At 37.3% G+C, this 22060-nt stretch overlaps 1 pseudogene; it reads left to right on the top strand.

Moving 5' to 3' along the window:
* Positions 1-22060, top strand: part of LOC124556044 — a 49371-nt pseudogene that overhangs the window by 22024 nt on the left and 5287 nt on the right.

Here is a 22060-nt window from a genome sequence, read left to right on the forward strand (position 1 = left end):
AGAGTGCTGGGCCATACTCAGCTTTAAAGGCGAAACACGAAATCAAATCAGAACATAAAAGCACTGGGAGTTCTTAGTGCTCCTGTAATCACTGTCACATCTCGCCTTAAGAGTCTAAGTGCTACTATCATGCTTGATTGTCATTATCATAGTTAAACTAATCTGTTCCATCACTGCTTACATCGATGAGATGAGGCTACCCAGAAAGTTAGCACAGGAGGTGACGTACTGAAAAACTCATAGTGTGGCATTGGCACAGCCAAATATTTGAATGTCCCTGCTTCATCGAAATTTGTTTAACATTACTTCGCTATATTGGAATGGTGAAGGACATGACAATGGGATACTTGCTTTTATCCCTACCAGCACAAGAAAAAACACAGATATGTGTGTAAAAATTAATCATTCACACTCAGGGGAACAACGTTTTTCATCTACACCTAATAGTGGTCATATTCCTGAAGACAATTAACGTGATGCTGCGGAAGGCATTTCAATCTCAAAATCACCATTGAACAGTAATCTAAATGACAGATCAGAGTAAAATAAGGCTCTGTCCAGTAGTCCGCTGAAGACATTCACACATAGCTGGATGGGTTATTTGCGTTTAGAGGACGTCTGTCTTCCACTTCCTCAAATCAGTATGTATTCCCCAGTATCACAATTCCTCCATCTCGTTCAACAGAAAAAAGGTTGTTGAAATAATATCTGGCCACACTTACTTACACATTATCTCATTATAGAACTGTTTTTTTGAAAAAAAGCGAGATTTACATATCAATTACATTTACATCCTCAGTATATAAAATTACATGAGTAAACATTACTATAAAAATCATAATATTAGATAAAAATTTTGTACTCATACCAGAACACAAATTATATATTGTATGACACTGAGTAAGTTTCTGCGTTTGTACTAGGGATCAACACTATTCTAACGATATATAGATCAATCTGTACAAAAATGTGGCATTAACACAAACCATATATCAGCAATGTATAATTACGTGCAATAGCAAAATCACTGAATTTATACACAAACAAGACATAAATGTATATTAAATACTATAATAATCTCCTTTTACTGTTAAATTCAAGGTCCCAGAAAAAAATATTTGTTCACCAGATGATGTAAGATCATTCTGTTTGAGGCCAAGTGGATTGCAAATCTACCGCAAATAAATCTTTAAATTCTGGTGTATTAACACCCAAATATTATTTCATTCATAAATCCTTACCACATTTATAAATGCTGCTTATAGCTATAGTAACTTGCATCTGTGTCTCAGATACAACTAACCTTTACAGACAAAACGGGTCAAATGAATGGATGAGTGCATTGTTGCTATATTTAAGCATAGCATATGAAGCATATGACCAAATATGAAACATACAATATGACCGAAAGTATTAGTTTGTTTGAAGTATAGAAACACACGATTTACCAGAGAGAAGAACATTTTGTCTCCACCGAGCCTGAGTGGCATCCATCACACGATAGTTGTCTTGTTCATTTTCCCTCGCAAGAACAATTGTGTTGCACTGGCACCTGAATGTATGTGAAAGCATGGGGTTCAGTTTGACCGAGGAGGGTTGGGGACACATGGAGATTCTCGTCGCTTGTCACAGCAGCTGTGCTCTTCAAATTTAGTTATCTTGGCACCCCAGACAGGCAGGGACTCATCCACCTTTCAAGACAGTAGCCTGCTCAGAAGTTAAGCTTCCTTCATCTCGTATGACTATTTGGGGTGACAGATTTGCCCCATAGATGATGACAGCAATTCTGGCTTCGTTAGCGCCTGAGTGTCACTCAAGGAAACATTTATCATATTGTTTCTTGCGTAGGGCGGCCATGTGAAGCGTTCATCTGCACTATTTGACCTGATAGTGTTACATCTCTGCTATTTAAATGCAGTAAGATTCCGGAGGGCTCACAGGAGAGCAAACGTCATCCAATAAAGTCAGAGTTTAACATGGTATTGCTATCTGTGAATTTTCAGGATAGAATATAGGAAGCGGTTTGAAGCTGCATTGCATGATCGAAAGCAGGGAATTATTTCTCACTACCAGAAAATATATAATACACTACGATACCAGTGTTGCATCCTGGCTGCCTTCACGTTTTCCGAAAAGGGAAGGGCGTTGTTGTTCCCTTGTTGGGTTCCTCAATGAGTCTCTATAAAGACATAGCCTTATGCCACGTCTCCATGGTGGGGTGCAGTAGCTCATGGCATGTGCCCACGCTTGTGTTATGATGTAACCGTTTACCCACCCAGCTGGACTGCCAACACTGTTGTGACGTGCTCAGGTCCCAAGGGTGCGAAATGTGCGACTCTGTCCATGTCTAAGTGCGCCCACAGATGATCCCTTCACGATGAGGCTGCCCTGCTGATAGGCTGTTAGCTAGCCTCAAGTGTGGTTCAGCACATCCTGCTTATGACTCCCTCTGCAGTACCATAATGTGCAGTTCATAGGACATTCTCATCAGCTCTTATCTGCACAGTATATTCATAACACAACTTTATCTTAGTAATTCCCATGTGGCTAATTTGTTACCCATTATTACTAGACAAGTTTCCTGATTACAAATATGCATTTTGTTACACTTATTAATATACAAATGATTGTTATACAGTTTCAGTATTTGAATTGGATACTTATTATATTCTAGTGATAGTTACTGAAAATTTTTTGTAACGTAATGGTATCTCTGCTTTGTCACATGTCCTTTATGGGTTAGTAGAGTACTAATTAGTAGATTTTTTAATGATTAATTAATCATGCTTTGATCGAGCAATCTTTTACATGAATGTGATTTTGTCTTATGCATTGTAGGTTAATTCCTCCAGGTCTCTATGCCTGTGTTAATTATCATCCTTTACAGTCATATAAAAGAAGAGGATACTATCACCTGACACCAGTCACTCTTTGCTGCCAACCTTGTTCTTCCCTCCACATGTGTGTCTCCACACTTCCACCTTTTCTCTATTAATTCCATTAAACCTACTGTCACTCCCACATTATCCTCGGTACCATACATGGGACTGTCCCATTCTTGGCGTCGTCGCTCCAGTCCAACTACCTCGTTCATGTGAACATTTTCGATATGAAACGCCAACTCACTGTGTCCGTATTACCTTCCTTTTCCATCTAGCTGCATATACTAGCGGGACACCCCATTTTAATATTTTTTCATTATCATAATCAATGATCCACGTTGCCTGTGGGATCGATTACTGCTGTTCTCCTTACATTTTGCTACAGCTTTTAGTAGTGTCATGGACAGTTTATGCACTTCTTTCACGTTCATAAGTTCATCCTGTTCCCTTCATCATCAGTATTATCGCTTCTACTTATATGTGACAAAAAATGACAAATGTATGTATTTACTTTGCAAGTAACTATCGTAATATTCACATTTCACTTCTTTGATTGGATTTTCTTTCATGCACATTACCTATAAATCGACTTATAATTTAGTCCCTCAATATCCTTCGACTAATTTAAGGTAAAACACTTGTTCGCTATTTTTGGCTATAACTTTGGTGCTGTGTGTACACTATAAGCAACATCACTCTGTTTTCTACCATATGTCAACAATTTACAAGAAGAACTCTCAGTGCTGCCATTCCATTTAACTTCATATATCACTTCCTTATGCCCACTTGGCTGGAACACATATATCATCATATATTACTTCCTAACTTCCTACTCCCCACTCCAATATTCTTCCCCTCTCAGACCGATTCCCAGTGTTCCTGAAGTAATGTGCATTCCTTTAGATCAAAGATCTCTATCGCCTCTCTTGATATACCATCTGCCCCACTATGGGGTATTATAATCCTGCTTGCAGCATATACTCACTTAATTAATATTCATCACTATTATATATTATTACTACTTTTATCAGATATCGGAAGCCATACCCTGTACTTACCTTTCTATATGTCAACATTTACTTCCACTCACGCAATACAACATGAAGAGCCACACATTTGACTAACTAATTAATTACTCCCATTTTAACCTTCCTGATTCGTATAGTTCTCATCACCCCAGAGACATTTCTCTAATTCTTTCATCATTCTTTAAAAGGTTCAATGCCACTGATATGCTGTTCTCCACCATATTTGCCTTTTGTGACTGTCTCTACGTCCACATTGGTTTGGATAAGACTCTGAACCTTCACTGGTTTACAATACAGTGAAAAACATTTGTTACACTGCCTTCTGTCTGCTTGATAGTCTATGTGATCATATCAAAACATTTTGCCCTACTTCATAGTTCTATGTCTTTGCATATCTATTAGTTCTGCCCTTCCACTTTGTCCCATTTTTCTCATCTTCTTTAAGGCCAAGTCCGTCACTTACTTGTGCCACTGGTGTTGTATGGGTAATCTGTCTTCTCTGTAATCTTGTCCACTGCCATCTCTGTAATCTCGTCCACTCACCCAAACTGCTTCAGATTCACTTTATAGAATGCGTCCAAAACCGTCCTGGCTTTCGCTTTTCGCAAGGGCACCAAGCTCTCGTATTTTAAGCCAGTTCTCTTACCACAAAAATATACTTATACCGTCCTGTCACGTGAGATAGCAGTCGCATTAAATCTGTCACCAATAGTTGTGTTATCCCTTTGAAATGATGGAAAACAGATGCACATGGTTCGTCATCTGCCGCGCGGGATTAGCCGAGCGGTCTTAGGAGCTGCAGTCATGGACCGTGCGGCTGGTCCCGGCGGAGGTTCGAGTCCTCCCTCGGGCATGGGTGTTTGTGTTTGTCCTTAGAATGATTTAGGTTAAGTAGTGTGTAAGCTTTGGGACTGATGACCGTATCAGTTAGGTCCCATAAGATTTCACACACATTTGAAATTTCTTTTTTGTTTCAGCATCATTAATGGTTTTGATTTTTGACTTGGTTTGCAAATGGCTAACACCTTTCCGATTCTTCTTTCCATACTCCAGACTTAATATGTCGCCCATAATTTCAACTATCACTTTACCAGCCAAACATACGCATGACTCACTTAGGTATACGATATGAGTTTAATTATTACTTTTTCTCATATTCCCAATAACCATCCTATCCCACAAAAGTCCTGGCACAGAAATAGTACCCCTTTCTCCAATAGGTAAAAATGTCGTATAGATGTCTGCTCCGTGTCTTTCCTCTTCGTGTCACCTCCTTCTCAGACTACAAGGAATTACAAATTTTGATAACACGGACAGCGTATGAAAGATTAGCACCATGAGTATTATACGAGTACCTACAGGGATGACATTTCACCGTTGTATACGTCCCTAAGTTAATGAATATTGTGGCCTCTGCACTACCTTGTGCCCCAATAGATTTAACATAAACTAAGGAGGAGGAATTAGAAGAAAATCAGTACAATATTTTGAACATTGCTCCCCTTCAGAAATTTCTCGTTGTCTGAGAACATTCGTGTTTTCCTTCCATACATAAAATTTATATAGTTCTAGAATCCCCAGAAAATGGTGAGAGCCTCTATTTCTATCAGTGAATAATTATTTTCTTACTTCGTAAACACTTGACTGGTAAACACTAATATTTTTCGTCTTGTCTTCTTCGCTTCTTCAATTTCTTCACAGATAGCCACACCCAAACTGTCTTTGCGCTGTAAAAGACAGTGGATTTATCTCGGTGGGGTAATATCGGCTACAGTTGTCTTCTTCTGTGCCCGGAATGCTTTCTCATTCTTCATATCCCATACCGTACTGCATGGTCTTCAAAATATACGTGTCTTTCATTTTCCTTCTGTAAAGTAATCTCATCCCTATTAGGTCTGTTATCGCGTCATATGTTTGCATAAAGTCCGTTCTTAAAGTCGTTCATATAGAGAGGTTTCGCAAAATGATGAAATTCCAATCACGGGTATTGCCTCGTCACATATACTCGAACCACATTTGGTGGCACAAATCTGTGGTCGTTCCTGTTAACGCTCCTTTTACTTTCGTCCTGTGTAAACTTAGAACGCAGTTCGCTTTCATACATCGTAGAAATACACCGTCAGATACCACCGAAATTTGGCACCACTGTCGAGACTGACTTCAAAATCAATTTTAACATCCATTTACTGCTGGAAATACCCACAGGACGAAATTTTGTGAGAGACATTTTTGTATAGCTGGTATGTGAGGAATCGCGCTGCGAAGTGCAAGTGCGCCAATTTTTCTCCACTCTGTATATAAACAATGGAATGCTAGTTGGAAAGAAAGTGTACATGTATTATTTATTTCATACAGGCTGTCTTATATTTAAAGTTAAAGAAATATCATTTATTCTTTACTGTCTAATCTTCTAGTGAAGCTAGACTTTGCTTGTCTCTCCCTACTACTTTCTAAATATCTGACTACAATCAAAAAGTCCTCGTGTTATCGTGTCCTGGAAGGATCTCCAAAAATCCTGGAAGGCATTTAGTTTTACACCTGACTGATCTGACTGATACAGTAACAGCAACACACCTCTCCTCAACAGCCAGCGCTGATTAATTAAAGTGTACAATGGAATTTAATAAACCGCGATCTGTTACGGGGCCCTGAGCACTGTATTCTGAGTAGGTCTCACTGAAATTTCTATTAATCCTGCCTATGGGCACGTAATTCATGTACTATACAATAAAAAACGTTGCGTAAAGTGTATTTATAATCTGTTCCACAACTGGAATATCTTGAAGGAATCAAAAATTAATTGCTAACAATATGAATTCATGTAGTACTTAGATGTTCACATTAATGAGAGTAGCCAGGTGTTGACAAGGATCTGAAATGGACTGGGGTACTTAGATGTTCACATTAATAAGAGTAACCAGATGTTGACAAGGTTCTGAAATGGACTGGGGTGTCAGTTTGGTTACGATGATTCCCTATCATTATTACTAAATCAAAAGGTTAATGACGGGTACGTGGTGATCCCAAGGTGAAAAGATGACAAGAAGTGAGGACAAGCATCTCACTGGGACAGAGCGACAGGTAGAGGATTCGCCGCTTTCGTTCAAATTAAAAAGTTATCAAGCCTGTCCATCCCTGTCATGCTGATGAAGCAGTGTGTTCTTAACGTAAGCAGTGGTGGCCGACAATGAACCATAGTGGCATAACTAAAGCGGGCTGTCCTTCCCCACTGACTGGGTGTGTGATCCTCCGAGCCCATCTGTCTCTGAAACTCTGTGTCCAGAGGCGTGAATCTACCGTTTTCCAGACTCTCAGACCACACCCGTCCGCTAAAACCCGAAAGTCAGCGACTGCAGTGTTCCCCACTGTATGCCCGAATGATAGTGAATGTCGAGAAACAAACTCATCAACGTCTGGCTTATTAACTGATTTGCCACCAACACTGGCAAATGGTCTGTCATGTTCCCTCCAGCAGATCCATGAGAACTCCGCTCCCAGGCTACTGCTCTATTGTCCCTTTCAGTCTAAATAGCGAAAGTCATGACCTATATCATAGGCCATTTAGTAATAACAAACCGTTCTCTTTCCACAAGTGCGATTTGCTGTCGGTGGAAAATGAGAATGGAGAAAAATCCTACTCTCTCAGCGTCGGCTTGGTGGGCTACCACTCATGCCATAAAGTGACAGTCAGTGGTGTTTTTGGTATGTTGTCTAAATATGTTACCGGTTCTGGAGCCTATGCTTTCGCACACCCAGAGTATCGTTTCACTCAAATTCTCACATCAAAGGGCAGCTTCTTGCTGTGAACCTGAGGACACGTTGTATGGCCCACTCGTCATACTAGGACTAACAGTGGGTGTTGTGTTTTTATCACCGTGACTCTGTTCATCCCAAGTGCCCATGGTCGTGTCGGTCTGGGGCCTGGCAGACGCCATCACGACACCCCATTATTCTGTTTTCAGCCAGTCATGGGTAAACTCTCCAGCTTGTAATGGACACTGCCACCTACTTCCCAAGGGCGTGACCCCCACGGAAGCCCTCAGCTCTTCCTGGTGTTCCTTCACCCCTGACAGCATACCATCCGCCTATACACCTCTCAGTTTTTGACCGAGGAATCTATCTTCTGTCATACCAAGGCAGTAAAGGTGGTGACCCTGTTTGCAAAAAAAAGAAAAAAAAATTATTTAATATGTTTTCTGGGATATATGCTTCAGTGTGGCGTTCATCCGATGTTCTCTGGGAACTCCTTTATCGGATTGCAAGGCTATTTGTGCAGAAGTGTCTTGGCAGAAAAACAACAAAACTCACCTATTTTTCATGCGTTCGTGGAGATCTATCCCAATAATGACGTAATGTACTAATGTTGTACTATCAGTAATAATACTAAACTATAATTCAAAATTTCCATAATTGTTGTCGTAAGTGTTCATGGTGCCAATACGTGTTCAGTATAGGAATCGGTAACAAATATTTACCTCATGAATCCAGAGCAAGGTCTTTGCAGATGATAAACATCTTTTGCTCTACGCGACGAAATATTTTCTCAAGACAGCGTATGAAATTCTGCCTAATGTGGTTTGTTGGAGTATTGATAACTTAATTTAGATAAAATCACACTTGTAACGTCATACGACAATTTTATTATATGTTACGTATTTATACTCAATGTTTCTTGAGACCATGTGAGCCATAGATGTTGAATCAAGAGCTAGTCTACATAATTTACAGACTGGTGATAAAAATGTAGAACACTACAAAAGAAAAAACGAAACATTTACTGTTCAGTCACATTAACCTGGCCATCTGACAAAAGCCTGAAACATTTTGCGTAATGGATCACTGCGAGATGCGCAGGAAGAGAATTAATGGTGTTCTGGAACGTACCGACAGGGATGCGGAGCCATGCTAACTTCAGTGCCGTGGCCAGCCGCACTATGTTTCTCTGTTGAGAATCCATTGCGCAGAAAGCCCTATCACGGTCATCCCACGGATCAGATTGGGTTTAAATCTGAGGAGTGTGGTGGCCAGGAGAGATCGGCAACCTCAATCTGGTTCTTTTAACCACGCCTGCACCACATGTGTGCAAGAACATGCATTGTGTTGCAGTATAGGATATCTACAGAAAATATTTAAGTGTGACGTGTCAACTGGAAGAAACCTGTAGTATATGTATTTAGAAGAACAACAAATGGACATAAGATGAATGTGAGTGGAGCAATAAAAGATTGTTTATTTCTAACTATAAGTGGATTTAAATGAGCTGGCAGAAACTATTTTAGATCTCATGTCAAAGTGTCTGTAATTACATAATTTACTTTGGACTATAGGCCAGTAAAGATTCATATCACGAATAGGTGAAACATGTGTTACATACAAATGTATTCAGCTATAAAAGAGAATATCTTTTATGCGTGTATGATAAGGTATAATTTAAAAAGTAAGTCATATGTCCCACCTAATGACAGATTATTGATACATATTGTTAACTTCCTGTCAAGTGAATGTCACAACCAGAAAAGAATATTTTGCTCTCCACAGTGCTTCATTGTCAATGAAGTCTAGAACACTGCAATACTTTTCAAGGAGATTAATTTAACGGGACGATGAACCTCATCTCTACTCCCAGCACCATTCCCCCTCGCCCCTACCAACACAACCACAGACGATGTGTTTCGTTTTGTGAACACGGTTCAGCAAAATATCTTTCGTTTTCAGTGACATCTCATTCTCCAATTAAACACTTGCTCTGTATTTCATATGAATGACATCACCAACACACAAACATAGCAACATACCCATGTCGTCTTCTCCCTCCTAGATACCAATGTTCAGTCTTATTTCCACTCTCCCTAGCTAAGTAATTCCTATCCTGTTGAAATCACACTAACAGCACAGAAAATTCATTTTTCATTACCTCGACCCTTGAAACGCTTCCATGCTTTCACAATTCTCTTCGCAAACTCCGTTCCCATCATCATCACATCACATACACCCTATCCCCACTTTCCTTTCCATAGTCACAGTTAACCCTGTTGTTTACCCAAGAGTAGTCATCAGTTTTCAGACAGACCAACTCGAGAAGAATGAGAGGACTCTAATATCCACCATAGCATGACATTACCAACTGCTTCGGTATCGTAGATGTCAAAATAAGGATACCACTTTTAATTAATAAAATCTGCCTATCTCACCATTTCATATTTATACTTTTAAATTCTAAATAAAAAATATTTATTTAGTCTTAAAAATTTTGCAGCATTGAACGTCACTATAATTGATACACCGGATGTATGAAATATTTATGCCTTCAGTTACAATTAGAGGAGCTAAGCATGGTCAGCAACATGGCACAAAACAATGGTTACAATAGCGATATAGGACACAAATTACGTGACACAATTAAAAGCGAAGTACAAGCAGGGGACAGCAAAATTGACAACAGGCCACATCTACCAACACGTAAAAATAACACGCAGTTTACATCCACACCAGAAATCTCACTCCTCGGCATAAAATGACACAACATAACATACCAGAACCAGCCCACACAAAATATAAGTAATATGTTTGGTTGTACTTAACCGACAATCTTATCTCTTTACACCAATAAATGATGTTACCTACAACATTGTCTCCAACATAATTTATTCTACACGACGTTACATTACACATCTTTCCCAAATATGCTTTTGTCATTTAGAAAAGTAAATATTTTTTAAAAAAATTTTCAGTTGTTTGTCTTCAGTTGCTACTTGAAGTATGCTTTATCATTATTTATTTTTTATGTTTTATTGTATCACACGATGCATTTATGACACTGTGGGTACATTACCAGATGCAATGTGCTTTAATACCCTTGATTGAGGCAATACGAACCGTATGTTCCTGTTCTGAGGAGGTTAGCGGTTAAGTTTCAAAATTTTCGAATAAAATAACGGAAAATATGATGAGAAACTGTGGAAAACCTACCGAAAAATCAATTTAGAAATTTTATAATTTTAATGTTAGCACATGTTGCTTTCTTCATTCTTTAATTGCACCTCAAATCAGTCTGCACAGATCTAATTATTTTATAATTACTAAAATAACTATGGCTAGCGAAATCTATGTATCCGTTTAACACGGATTCGGGCATTGTGATTTTACGGAGTATATTTCCACTTATTGTAACCGATTTACAGTCTGGCCATTGGTTTGATTGTGCGGCGCCACAGTTTTTTTTCTGTCCTGTTAATGATGGGATTGGTTTTCAGAATATACTGCAGAAAGACATTTTTCAAAGTGGTTAAGTGTGAAGGTATCCGTGTGTCCTTGGAAACGCCTTTTTAAACTTCTGCCTCCTTCCCTACATGGTAAGCAGTACAACTAGTACCTGATATCATGTCTCAGTTGTCAAGCCTGTTGTGTAGGGAAAAGAAACAGAAGATTCAAAATCCGTTTACAAGAATACAGGAAAGACTTCATACTGAGCAACACTGAAAAATCATTGCACAGCATACTCGGAAAACCAAAAACTTATTTAACAGGGTACTGAACAGTTTGGTAGTGCTACAGAATTAGCCTAATGGTGAGACCCTAAATCTGTAGGAACAACTGTAAATATACTTCAATAAAATGACAGAGCTTGAATTCATGTTAAAGGATGAAAGTGATTTCGCTAGCCATGGTTATATTAGTGATTATGGAGACTCATTTTAAATTTGGTGCCTGATATATCTGAATTTATTTAAGCTGAGATATCTGCCACTACATAATAAATTTTATCCTTGGTAATCTAATATTAAGCCATATATGTGAAGGGTTTTGATATATACAAGTCTGGACTGTCAGTATGTTTTACTGTTTCTCAAAATATGTTACGTTATTTCATCCTCTATTTTCGAAACATAGCGTCTAAGCTTTTTAGAACATTTTGCATCACTTCACTCAAAAGCAGAAGTAATTATGTATTAAAGCCATTAGCGCCTGATGATGGACGCACAGTTCATCAAAACAGAAAAGAATTGGATGATGGCGTTATTATTTCATACAACATGTGCAAGAATATGTATAGTCGGAGAGCTGATAGATACCTGTTTCCTGTCAGCAAGATGGAAGAATGGGGAACAAGAAAGAAAAATTAGGGAACGTAATTGAATACATTGCAAAGCATGATAGCGTATTCGAAGCTAAGCTATTAATAGATGGAGTTTTAACAATTAATAACGGTATCACTTATATGAAACTCTACGAATTTCTGAAATTCTGACAGCCAAAATATTGTGCCAGTTTCAGATCATTACAACAGCCGAAAGGAGGCCTTAATTACGTTTCTTAACGGGTTAGACTGTGTAACAGCCTGGGACCGTATTTATCTACTTCCGTCGGAGTGGTTCTTCCGATGAGCGTTAGACTAGCGAGGAATCAAAGACTGTTTCTATTGACATGGAGATGATAAACAGAGATAATCATGTATTTTAATTGTGAGTCGGGCTTTGGAGTACCTTTGGATGGCTACTTTGGTTGGTGAATTGTCCGTCTAAAGCAAAAGCCGGGCTTTGCGTCATATTCCTCTTGTTTCATTCGTTCACTGAAGATGTACAGGATTGAGTGAAGGCAGTATCTCTTAGTACGAAAATATCAGGCGTTCAGGGTCCTAATAACTTATGTAACAAGGTTAAAAGTTCAATGAATAAGACTTTACTGGCTGTGAGACAAGTTTTTAAATGGCCATCAAGTCCGCATTTATTGCCGGAAACTATTATTACTGCAAGTTGGCTACTATTTGTATGTAAATCATCACACAAAAAGCAACTAGAATTTTGAAGTCCGATCTCATTAATTTCTACTTATACACAGTCACTGATCCACATCTATTCGCGAGTTACTGCATTCAGTCTTTCAGTGTCTTAAAAAGAAGACCTTGTCATAATGTTGCGAGAACGTTCGCAAAACACGACATGCAGAGCTGTTGTATGACAAGAAAGTTCACATCTAAATCACTTCCGAAAGAAATGTTTAAAACTGTATTTGTTCGTATTTCCGGTAAAAGAACGGCAAAACCAATGATTTTCTTCATTTCTGTAGATATTTCTGCGTCCCGGTTCCACACGATCTGCACGGTAAAACAGTTTCCGAGCGATTTCAGGAATCGCAGAGCGGCATAACAAAGCGCTACACTACATGAAGGAGCCGTCTGATTCCTATTAGCTGATGATTTAGTCAGCCAATCGGAAAACCTTCTGGCCTCCAACACTTACGCTAATTCTTAACTCATCCAACAGGGTTACGGAAAGCAATTTTGGTAAGAGTTTCTGAATTTACAGAACTAGTTTTTTATAAAATCAACCAAACTATGAATAAAGGCCAAGAAATTACATAGTTAAAAGATGGATGAAAGCAGCAATCGTAAATAAGCTTTCAATGAATGATGTATGCAGCCAATCGTAGTATGTTGTAACAAGCCTTCACAGATATCAATACCATTAAGGGTATCTCCTTTAGAACGAATAAAGTCTAATATAACGTTTTAAACATACCACAAAGCTAAATTTAAAACAACCAGTACATTAAAACCGTGAATTTTAGTACACGGAATGGAAAAGTTACTTACATAACTTGCAATACGTGCAATCTGTAGGTATATATTATGAGCTGAAACGCTGAAATCAGATAACAGAAATCATAGATTAAGTTCTCCGTCAGAAACAGCATGAATTAATAGAAAGGCACAGTTTTTTTAAGGAAAGTCACTGAACTAAATAAGTAATTTAGGCACCAATACGTCAGTATGGTATACATTTAAGCGTTTTAAACTGAACAAATTGAACATACTCTAAAAGCCAGGACATTAGAAAAGGGAATGAACGAAGCATAAAATAATTAAAAAATGACTCTGTTAATATGTAGCACAACATCAGTAAATGCTCGTATATAAAAATGTGTACTGATGAAAAATAACAAAGACTATACTGTAGCAGGATTTTTACAAATTATTACAATATGCAAAAATGAAGATTATTATGTATGTAAACCAGGATAAACGACAATACAGAATACAGAAAGAGTAATTACGAACACTGGTACCCTTGTTTACTAATTGGTGTTCTTCGCATCTTATGTTAAAGGCCCAACCAGCCGGTGTAATGTAAAACACTGGACACATAACTACAATCAATTTAGTAAACTCTTGAGCTACGTAAAGGTTAATTTCAAGTTTTTAAAACTTGGGTTAATTTTTTTGTATAGTGTTATTTGCGGTGAAACCTAAATAAGGCACTGAAACAAATTTTCCTTTACCATTATCCCTATTTTGACAATTAACTAGAGCAGTGAATCATGTATTAGTTTTCACTTCGAAAATTCTTTCCACTAATGAGGTTTCATAAATGTTATTAAACGCTACTGTTTCTTGCATTAATTTCCTTCTTGCAGCGCAGTGAACAGCTGAATGAAAGAAAGTTTCTTATGGGACTGAGGACTGTTTGAATCAGAAGGTGCACTGTGACCAGTACTTGTTCCTTTGCGGAAAATATCAAAAGATAATCTTTCATCTTCTATGGTAAACTTGAACTTCAGAGGTTAGCTCACAATTTTATTTTGGCAGCTGGCAAGTGAAACTGATTTCATGAAGAAGATTATTAGACATTTCAAAGAGTTAGTCTGCTGCATCATTAGTTGCACTGTATATAGTCAAAATATCATCCATATACCTCAAGCAGGAATGAATACATAATTCTACAGAAGCATAAATAAAAAAAATTAATTCTAGTCAAATTATAAAAATATCAGCTAGAGGGTCCACTAACACATAGAAAGGTCATCTGGCTGTTGTAACAATTTTCATCAAATTCGAAGTAACTGTATTTGCTCGTCCACTATATCTTTCTTGTAAGTACACAGGTCTTTCTTCAAAAATTTTGTATGTACTGATAGATTTGTGTACAGTTTAATAATGTAAGAAGATATTAATTTTTTCCAATGGCTACATCTCAAACTTTTCATTTTTTTATCATGGATTGAGATTAGCTACCGAATAATTATTCTAAGAAATGTATAATTTTTATCTGTACAGCAAGAATATAACTTAGGATACTGTATATTCATGTTAATCAATTATTTCCTTTAAAAACCTGTAACAGATTTTTGGCGTTACCTGCAGCACACCTATTTTCTTTTTGTAAGGTACAAGATGTACCTGTTTCCAAATGGGAAACATCACTTTCCTCAAAGAACTTTGAAGTATTGCAGACAGATTCATCTTTACTGGCCATAAGTACAGCTTTACCTGTATCGGATTTTGTTATGAGGGTTTCATTTTGCTTAAATTTCGCAATAATATTCTTGATTACTTTTAAATCTTAATTTTTTGAAAACTCACTGTTAAATTCATTTTTACTAAGGATGTTACTATCGTTGTCATCTTTTGTAAACTTCTGGGAATTTTCAACTTTTATACTATCAACGAGAATCTTAAGATCTACAAAATAATTTCCTATTAGATTCTGATATGTAACTTTTTGCATTATGTTATAATGTATTTGAGGCGTTCTTCAAGATGGTATTCTCCTCTTCCGTAACATTTATTTCTTCGTTATTTGAATGTCAACTGAAAAAATTGTGATGAGATTTTTGGAAGCCAACAGCTGTGGAATATTTTGTTCTAGGTATAATGCTTCTGTGTTTAGCTACTTTCTTTTCTTGCCTACCAAAAATTACATCTTTACAATAATTTAACTTTTCGTTGATAAAGTGCCATATAATGCCTATTGGAAAATTAAAATGCAAAGAAACACTTTTGTTAGTTCTAAACACAATTAATGTGTCCCTTTATTCATACTGTCTTTTTTTATTTAATGCACTAACTCTATCGAAAATGTTTTTTGAATCAAGCTTTCAAATTTCTTGGGCTGTTTCATCTACTGTTTGACATAGGGAAGCATTATACATAGTTTGGTAGTAGTCCCCTTTCTTGGCAACGTCGCTTGAAGGGGTAGCCATACCTGTGTTACACATTTTTCTTCTGGCATCTTTGTATTTTTCAGCAGACTTAAATACTTAGACAGGCAGAAATTTCACAATTTTAAACATGACCTGCAGCCGTAAATGCTAATAAACTTTCAGTAAACGATGTATACGGCCAGTTGGTTGCTAAACGTTTGTTGTAGTTAGCCTTGACTGGGTTTCAGTACCACCTAAAGGGACTCCTGCAGAATGACTAGTCACCTATAATTTCTTAAACATATTAGAAAATGAACATCTGATGTAACCAATATATTATAGCAGTGAAATATATTACATGGAATGAAAAAGGTATTTACATAACTTATGTTAAAATTATAAATAAACATGATGAGCTGAAATTTTCTGGTCAAAAAGCAGAAATCATAGATTAAGTCCTCCGTGAAAAGCAGCAAGAACTACTAGACAGGTACTGTTTATCGTAAGAACAAACTTTGAACTAAGTGTGTGGCAACTAGTTACGATGTTAAGTAAAAGCAGTGTAGAGCGCATCAACTGAATGGCGTTAGTAATGCGATAAATGCTGAGCAGTAAGAAATATTCAAATGAAGCAGTAATGCATTAGTAAAATATGTATTAAAGTAGTTACTGTAGAACAAATTGTTCATACGCTAAGAGGAATGACATTATAAAAGAGAATATGACAGGAATAAAATAATTTTAATAAACGACTCAGACAATATGCAGCACAAAACCACTAAATGGTTAGATACTGAAATGTGTACTGATGAAATATAATAAAGAATGCACTATAGCAGCATTTTGACAAGATATTGCAGCATTCAAAAAAGAAAAACATTATTTATGTAACACCTGCATAAAAAGAATACAGTGACAGTCTGGCATACTACCAATGAGGTAATTCAGTGTCCACCGAGTAAAGGGAAAAACAACATTTTCGAAATGGAAGTGAAAAGGAACACGGGCCAAGACATCAAGCCACTGCGAGCAGTGGAACAAAAAGGGTAGAGAATACTTTGTATGTCTTCATCTGAAATGAGACCGTCTTCACTAATCATAAGTCTAAAGTTTTCCAGTTCTATATATGAAGGTAGTATCTGTTCTCGAAAGAACAGATACCATTGATGACCGTGCAGCTTCTCTAGAATGAAATGATGATTAAATCGACACCCTAGCTGCAAACAGGCATTGATATACATCATTGGGAACATGTGGAAAATGTGTGCCCCGACTGGGACTCGAACCCGAGATCTCCAGCTTACGTGGCACATGCTCTATCCATCTGAGCCACCGAGGGCACAGAGTATAGTGCGCCTGCAGGGACTAATCCAGTGCACGCTCTCCGTGAGACCCGCATTCCCAACATGTCCACAACACAACATTTTTAGAACGCCTAAAGGGGGTATATAAACGCCTGTTTGCAGCTAGGGTGTCGATGTAATTATCATTTCCCAGTTCTTCCAAGACATGAAGCTTTCTCCCTTTCTTCACTCTATGTACAATAGTGTAGTATTTGCCAGTAAAAATGAACATGTCTGCAAAATTTTAAAATTCTTTGGAATAATAATGTTTTTTTTTTTTAGTTGGAGGAGTGGATGATGCCCACTTTACAAAAAGAAATCAGGTGTCCCGCAGGTGGTGCCAAACTTCTGTTAAGGCCTTAGCACAGGGTACAATTAAATAACACGAATTCACAGTATCCTAAGTTACGTTCTCACTTCACGGTCATTAAAATAAATCATCTAATTCATCCAACAGTAAACATTATTACAATGGGTACCATGAATTATATTTCTTCATGGAAAGATTAAGAAATCAAACTTTCCCAAAATAATTGTTCAGTAGATAATAAACAAATTAAGCTAATCAAAATTAAAAATTTGCATTGTAGGAAAGAGACAAGACTAATATCTTTCGATATTAATAATTTGTACACTAATGCACCAGTTCAACAACTGCAAAAATCATGGAGAAAAACCCGTGTGTTTATGAAAAAGACATAATAGATCAACAAATTAAAGATGTTCTGTGGTTAGTAAAAGTGGTTTACATCGACTGTGATGAAAAATTGCTCCAGCGACAGAAGGCCTTGCAACGGGTGATCTGTTAGCAGGCATTCTAGTAGAAATTTTTATAAATTCTGAAGGAAACTATTTAAGATTTATGCTTCTACAGAATTAGGCATTCAGTACTACTCGAGATGTATGGATTATATGTTCATTTTATACAATGGTATTAAAGATATAGTGGACCATCTCTTTGAAATATTTAATAATCGTCATGAGAAAATTAGTTTCACTTTCGGATTGCACAATGAAATCGTGAGCTACATTTTTGGATCTCAAGTTGATCGTAATAAATGATAACATATGTTTTAATATTTTCTGAAAGAAGCAAGCGCCATTCAAATCGTACCATGATTCAACACATGTGAAGTCTCTGAAGACAGATTTCTTTCATTCAGTTATTCATTGCTCTGTAGTTGTAACTTTATTACCAATTAAGGAAAGAAATTAATGTAATTAAATCACTGGCATGTAATACCGTTTATGAACCCTCATTAGTGGAAAAAGTCTTGAATTCAGAATTAATAAAAACTCACTACTCTAGGTAACTGTCAAAATGGGGATAATCATAAAGAGAAACTGATTTCTGTACCTTATTTAGGTGACGTATCGTATAGGATCCACTGTTACATGTTGTATGTGCCCAGCGTTCTGTATTGGACATACAGGTAGGATCTTTAACGTGAAGTGCATGGAACACTTGTTAGGAAAGGGGGATGACAGTGTTCATAACTCCATTTCCGCAATCGGGACAATGCGAAATGCGTAGACGGAATGTTGACTCTACATACAAAGAAAAAAGGGTGAAATGTTCAAGTGCTGGAAGAACTCGAAAACTTGGGACACATTATTTGCCAAGATGGTCTGATGTTAAAAGAACTACTTCAGTTCAGAAACAACGCTTTTAAATTGTTTCTCGCAGCAGTATGATGTTTCGACTCATGTTACATTTCACTTCTATTTCTGAGACGTTGTTTTTCCGTTACCTAGCGTACACCGTATTTCCTTACCGATTGTACGCCAGACCGGCATTGCAGTCTGGTTTATCAGGTTTTACACAAACAGTAATCTGCTTTTTTGTGTCTTGATATCCTGTCATAATCCTGCTACTGTACGTTCTTTATTATTTTCCATCGGTACATATTTCTATAATTAACTGTTTGTTGATTTTGTCTTATGTATTGTCAGAGTCATTCTTTTACTTATTTTATTCGCTTTATATTTTCTTTTATAATTTCCAGGCTTTCAGAGCATGTAAAACTTATTCTATTTAAATCACTTGAATGTATGCTATACTGAGTATTACTGCTTCAGTTACGTATGTAATTGGTTGACTTTTACTTGGCATCGTAACTAGTTGCCACACGTTTAGTTTAATGTTTGTTTTTACATAAAAAAATAAGTTGTACCTGTGGAGTAATTCTTGCTGGTTTTACTAAAGGACGTAATCTACGATCTCTGCTGTATGACTTGAGCGTTTCAGCTCTTCATGTATGCTTGTAACGTATGTTGCGTAAATACCTTATGTATTCCATCTGTTACCATTCACTGTTGTGATTTTCGTTTTATAGTACGTTTAAAACATCCTAGGTGACTTTATTTATTCTGAAAAATATACTTTTAGTGGTACTGAAACCCAGTCAAGGGGATTACAAAGTCTTCAACAAGATAAGGCATCCATACTTTTCGTATTTCCTCCATAAACTCTGTCACTCTTTCTACATCACTCACAAAAAATACATAATTAAATAATAATTTCACAGAGACTACTTTTACGTCACCAAGCAGTTGTATCAAAAGCAAAGAAAATTCTAGAAAAACAAATTTTATGAAATGAATCTTTTTACTTATAGTTTGGGATGAGATTTTACATGAATACACTACAAATCCAAGCTCAGTTTGGTAGAACCACAAAAATTATTATCGGTTTTAGGTAAAATATTATGTCTCCGAAAGCGATTCAGATAATGAACTGAGATTTTTACACTATACTTATAATATCAGTAAAACTCTGTGTATGGAGTATGAAGAAGAGTGAATAAATTTAATACTGTTTCTTTAGATTAATATGGAGTGTGAAAATACTTGTCGATCGTATGCGAGGCAGGTTCGCTATTCAAGTGTACAACGGCAGCTACGAAATCGAGCGAGCAAAAAACTTCTCTCCTTTCCGGCTACAGAATAATACAAGTTTTTAAGATCACCTACCTCACTATAAGGAATGAAGACCTGGAATAGTCTGCTACGTTACAACAGAAAGTGGTTCACGTCTGGACCATTACGTGTCTCTTCCCGCTTGTCAATACTACAGAGCATTCGCTACGATAAACACTGAAATATAGTATTAACGTCACCATCAGAAACATAGCATTTGTCCACTCGCTACACGCAATCGCCGTATATCGGCCTGTTGTTGCGATCCATAACAGGATTATGCCTTTGACAATATCACAAAGCCAGCCACCGCAACCATGAAGGGTGGTTATTAGGTCCACTGCCGCCAATGTCCCTTGTAGCATACACGCGAGAGAGTGAATTTCGTTTCTTGCTTCGTCCACAGCCTGTGACACAAAGGCTGCTTTGACAGCAACGTTCCCGTGATGAGATCTGGCGACGAAATGACATTACGTACGCTCGAGGTACTGCTATTTTTCAGTATACTTTTTCTCATTAGGTAAGTCCTGTTAATCATAAAGAATAGAGCAGGAATATCAGATGAAAGAATGCACAATACACTACTGATCACAACAGAAACATTGCAAAAACCGTAACAATAAGATTTGCTCACCATATCGATGAATATAATTCAGATATGTGAAAGTAAGTTTGTCTGAGCACTCCTTTTCAAAAAACTAAAGAAAAATCATCGTACGACACATTGAGATAATGCCTCGTAATGTACAGTCCATAATGCCTCCTCCATAAAAATCGGCATGTACGTCAGCAGAAGTTTGTTGCTTCTATTTTTGCTCTTTTTGTAAGTTGTCGCTAGAGCTCTTCTTCTATTTGTAGTTGCGAAATAAATTTATTGATGAACAGTCGACATTCTCCTAGCATGATTTTCTTTATATCCTGCAGCGATACGTGTGTTATGTGGCAGGAAGCAGGTAACGAGAGAGACAACAACAGTTATGTGAAAAGTATTTACTCAACTCTGTGAGTTGCTGAATTCACGAGCTGTCAGATTCATAGTAGGTCCAGGATGTTCCAGTTCGTAGCCACTTCATAATACTGGAGTCACTGATAGAGAGAGGCTGTATACTCAGGGGTGTCGTTCTCCATAGAGAAGAAAGTTGTCAGCCTCCGGTGGCCTCTTACGCACGTCGATATAGTCGCTGCCTGCACCAAGGATATGTAGCGGCCGCCCATTGGATGCCACATTTGCTGTGTGGCTGCCTCTCGTGGCGGTATTAGTAATATTTGGTGGCAACCTATAAACTATGTTCTGCCATACCACTGGGATGTCTGTGGCAAACGACACCACAATTTCCTTTCAGACATATAAATCGTATTTAAGTGATATTTAAGAGCGCAGTTTTTACACCTAATTTTGCAAGTAGCCCGTAGTATTCTATAAATCAAATAGATGGAAGAAATTGTGACACGCGGAAACGATATGCAATCTACTTAATTATTCAATGAAACAAAAACTTCGCAAAGGAAATTAGTATTGAAATTGCGATTTAAATCAATTAATCCAGTCAACCAAGGAAAATAGAGGAAAGAATTAGTGTAGTCGCCAATTGTTGTACAGTGATGGAGGAAGAGTAACGAAAAACATACTAAAAATCCTGAGCGGTGATGCGTGGGCGTGAGGGTGGGGTTGGAGGGAGAGGGGGTGTTTAAAGACTTTACTTTACGTTCTTTTAACATCTCGAAAAGCGCGGCTTCTATTGAAGATATTTCCCAGTAGAAAATTAAACGATATTAAATTTCCTCCGAAAAAGATATTAATAAATTTTTCCTCTTGGACTAGTGGTTTCCACATTTCAAGGGATGGAAATATCGTTAATTATTAAAAATAGTATTTCAATTGTATACAGTTAAGGTTTATTGTTCAATGAAGGAGGTTAAGAACTATTTAACATGTGTACCACATTAAAGTGCAAGAGAAACGTATTAA

The sequence above is a fragment of the Schistocerca americana genome, chromosome X (assembly GCF_021461395.2).
Source record: "Schistocerca americana isolate TAMUIC-IGC-003095 chromosome X, iqSchAmer2.1, whole genome shotgun sequence".
In the NCBI taxonomy this organism is placed as follows: domain Eukaryota; kingdom Metazoa; phylum Arthropoda; class Insecta; order Orthoptera; family Acrididae; genus Schistocerca; species Schistocerca americana.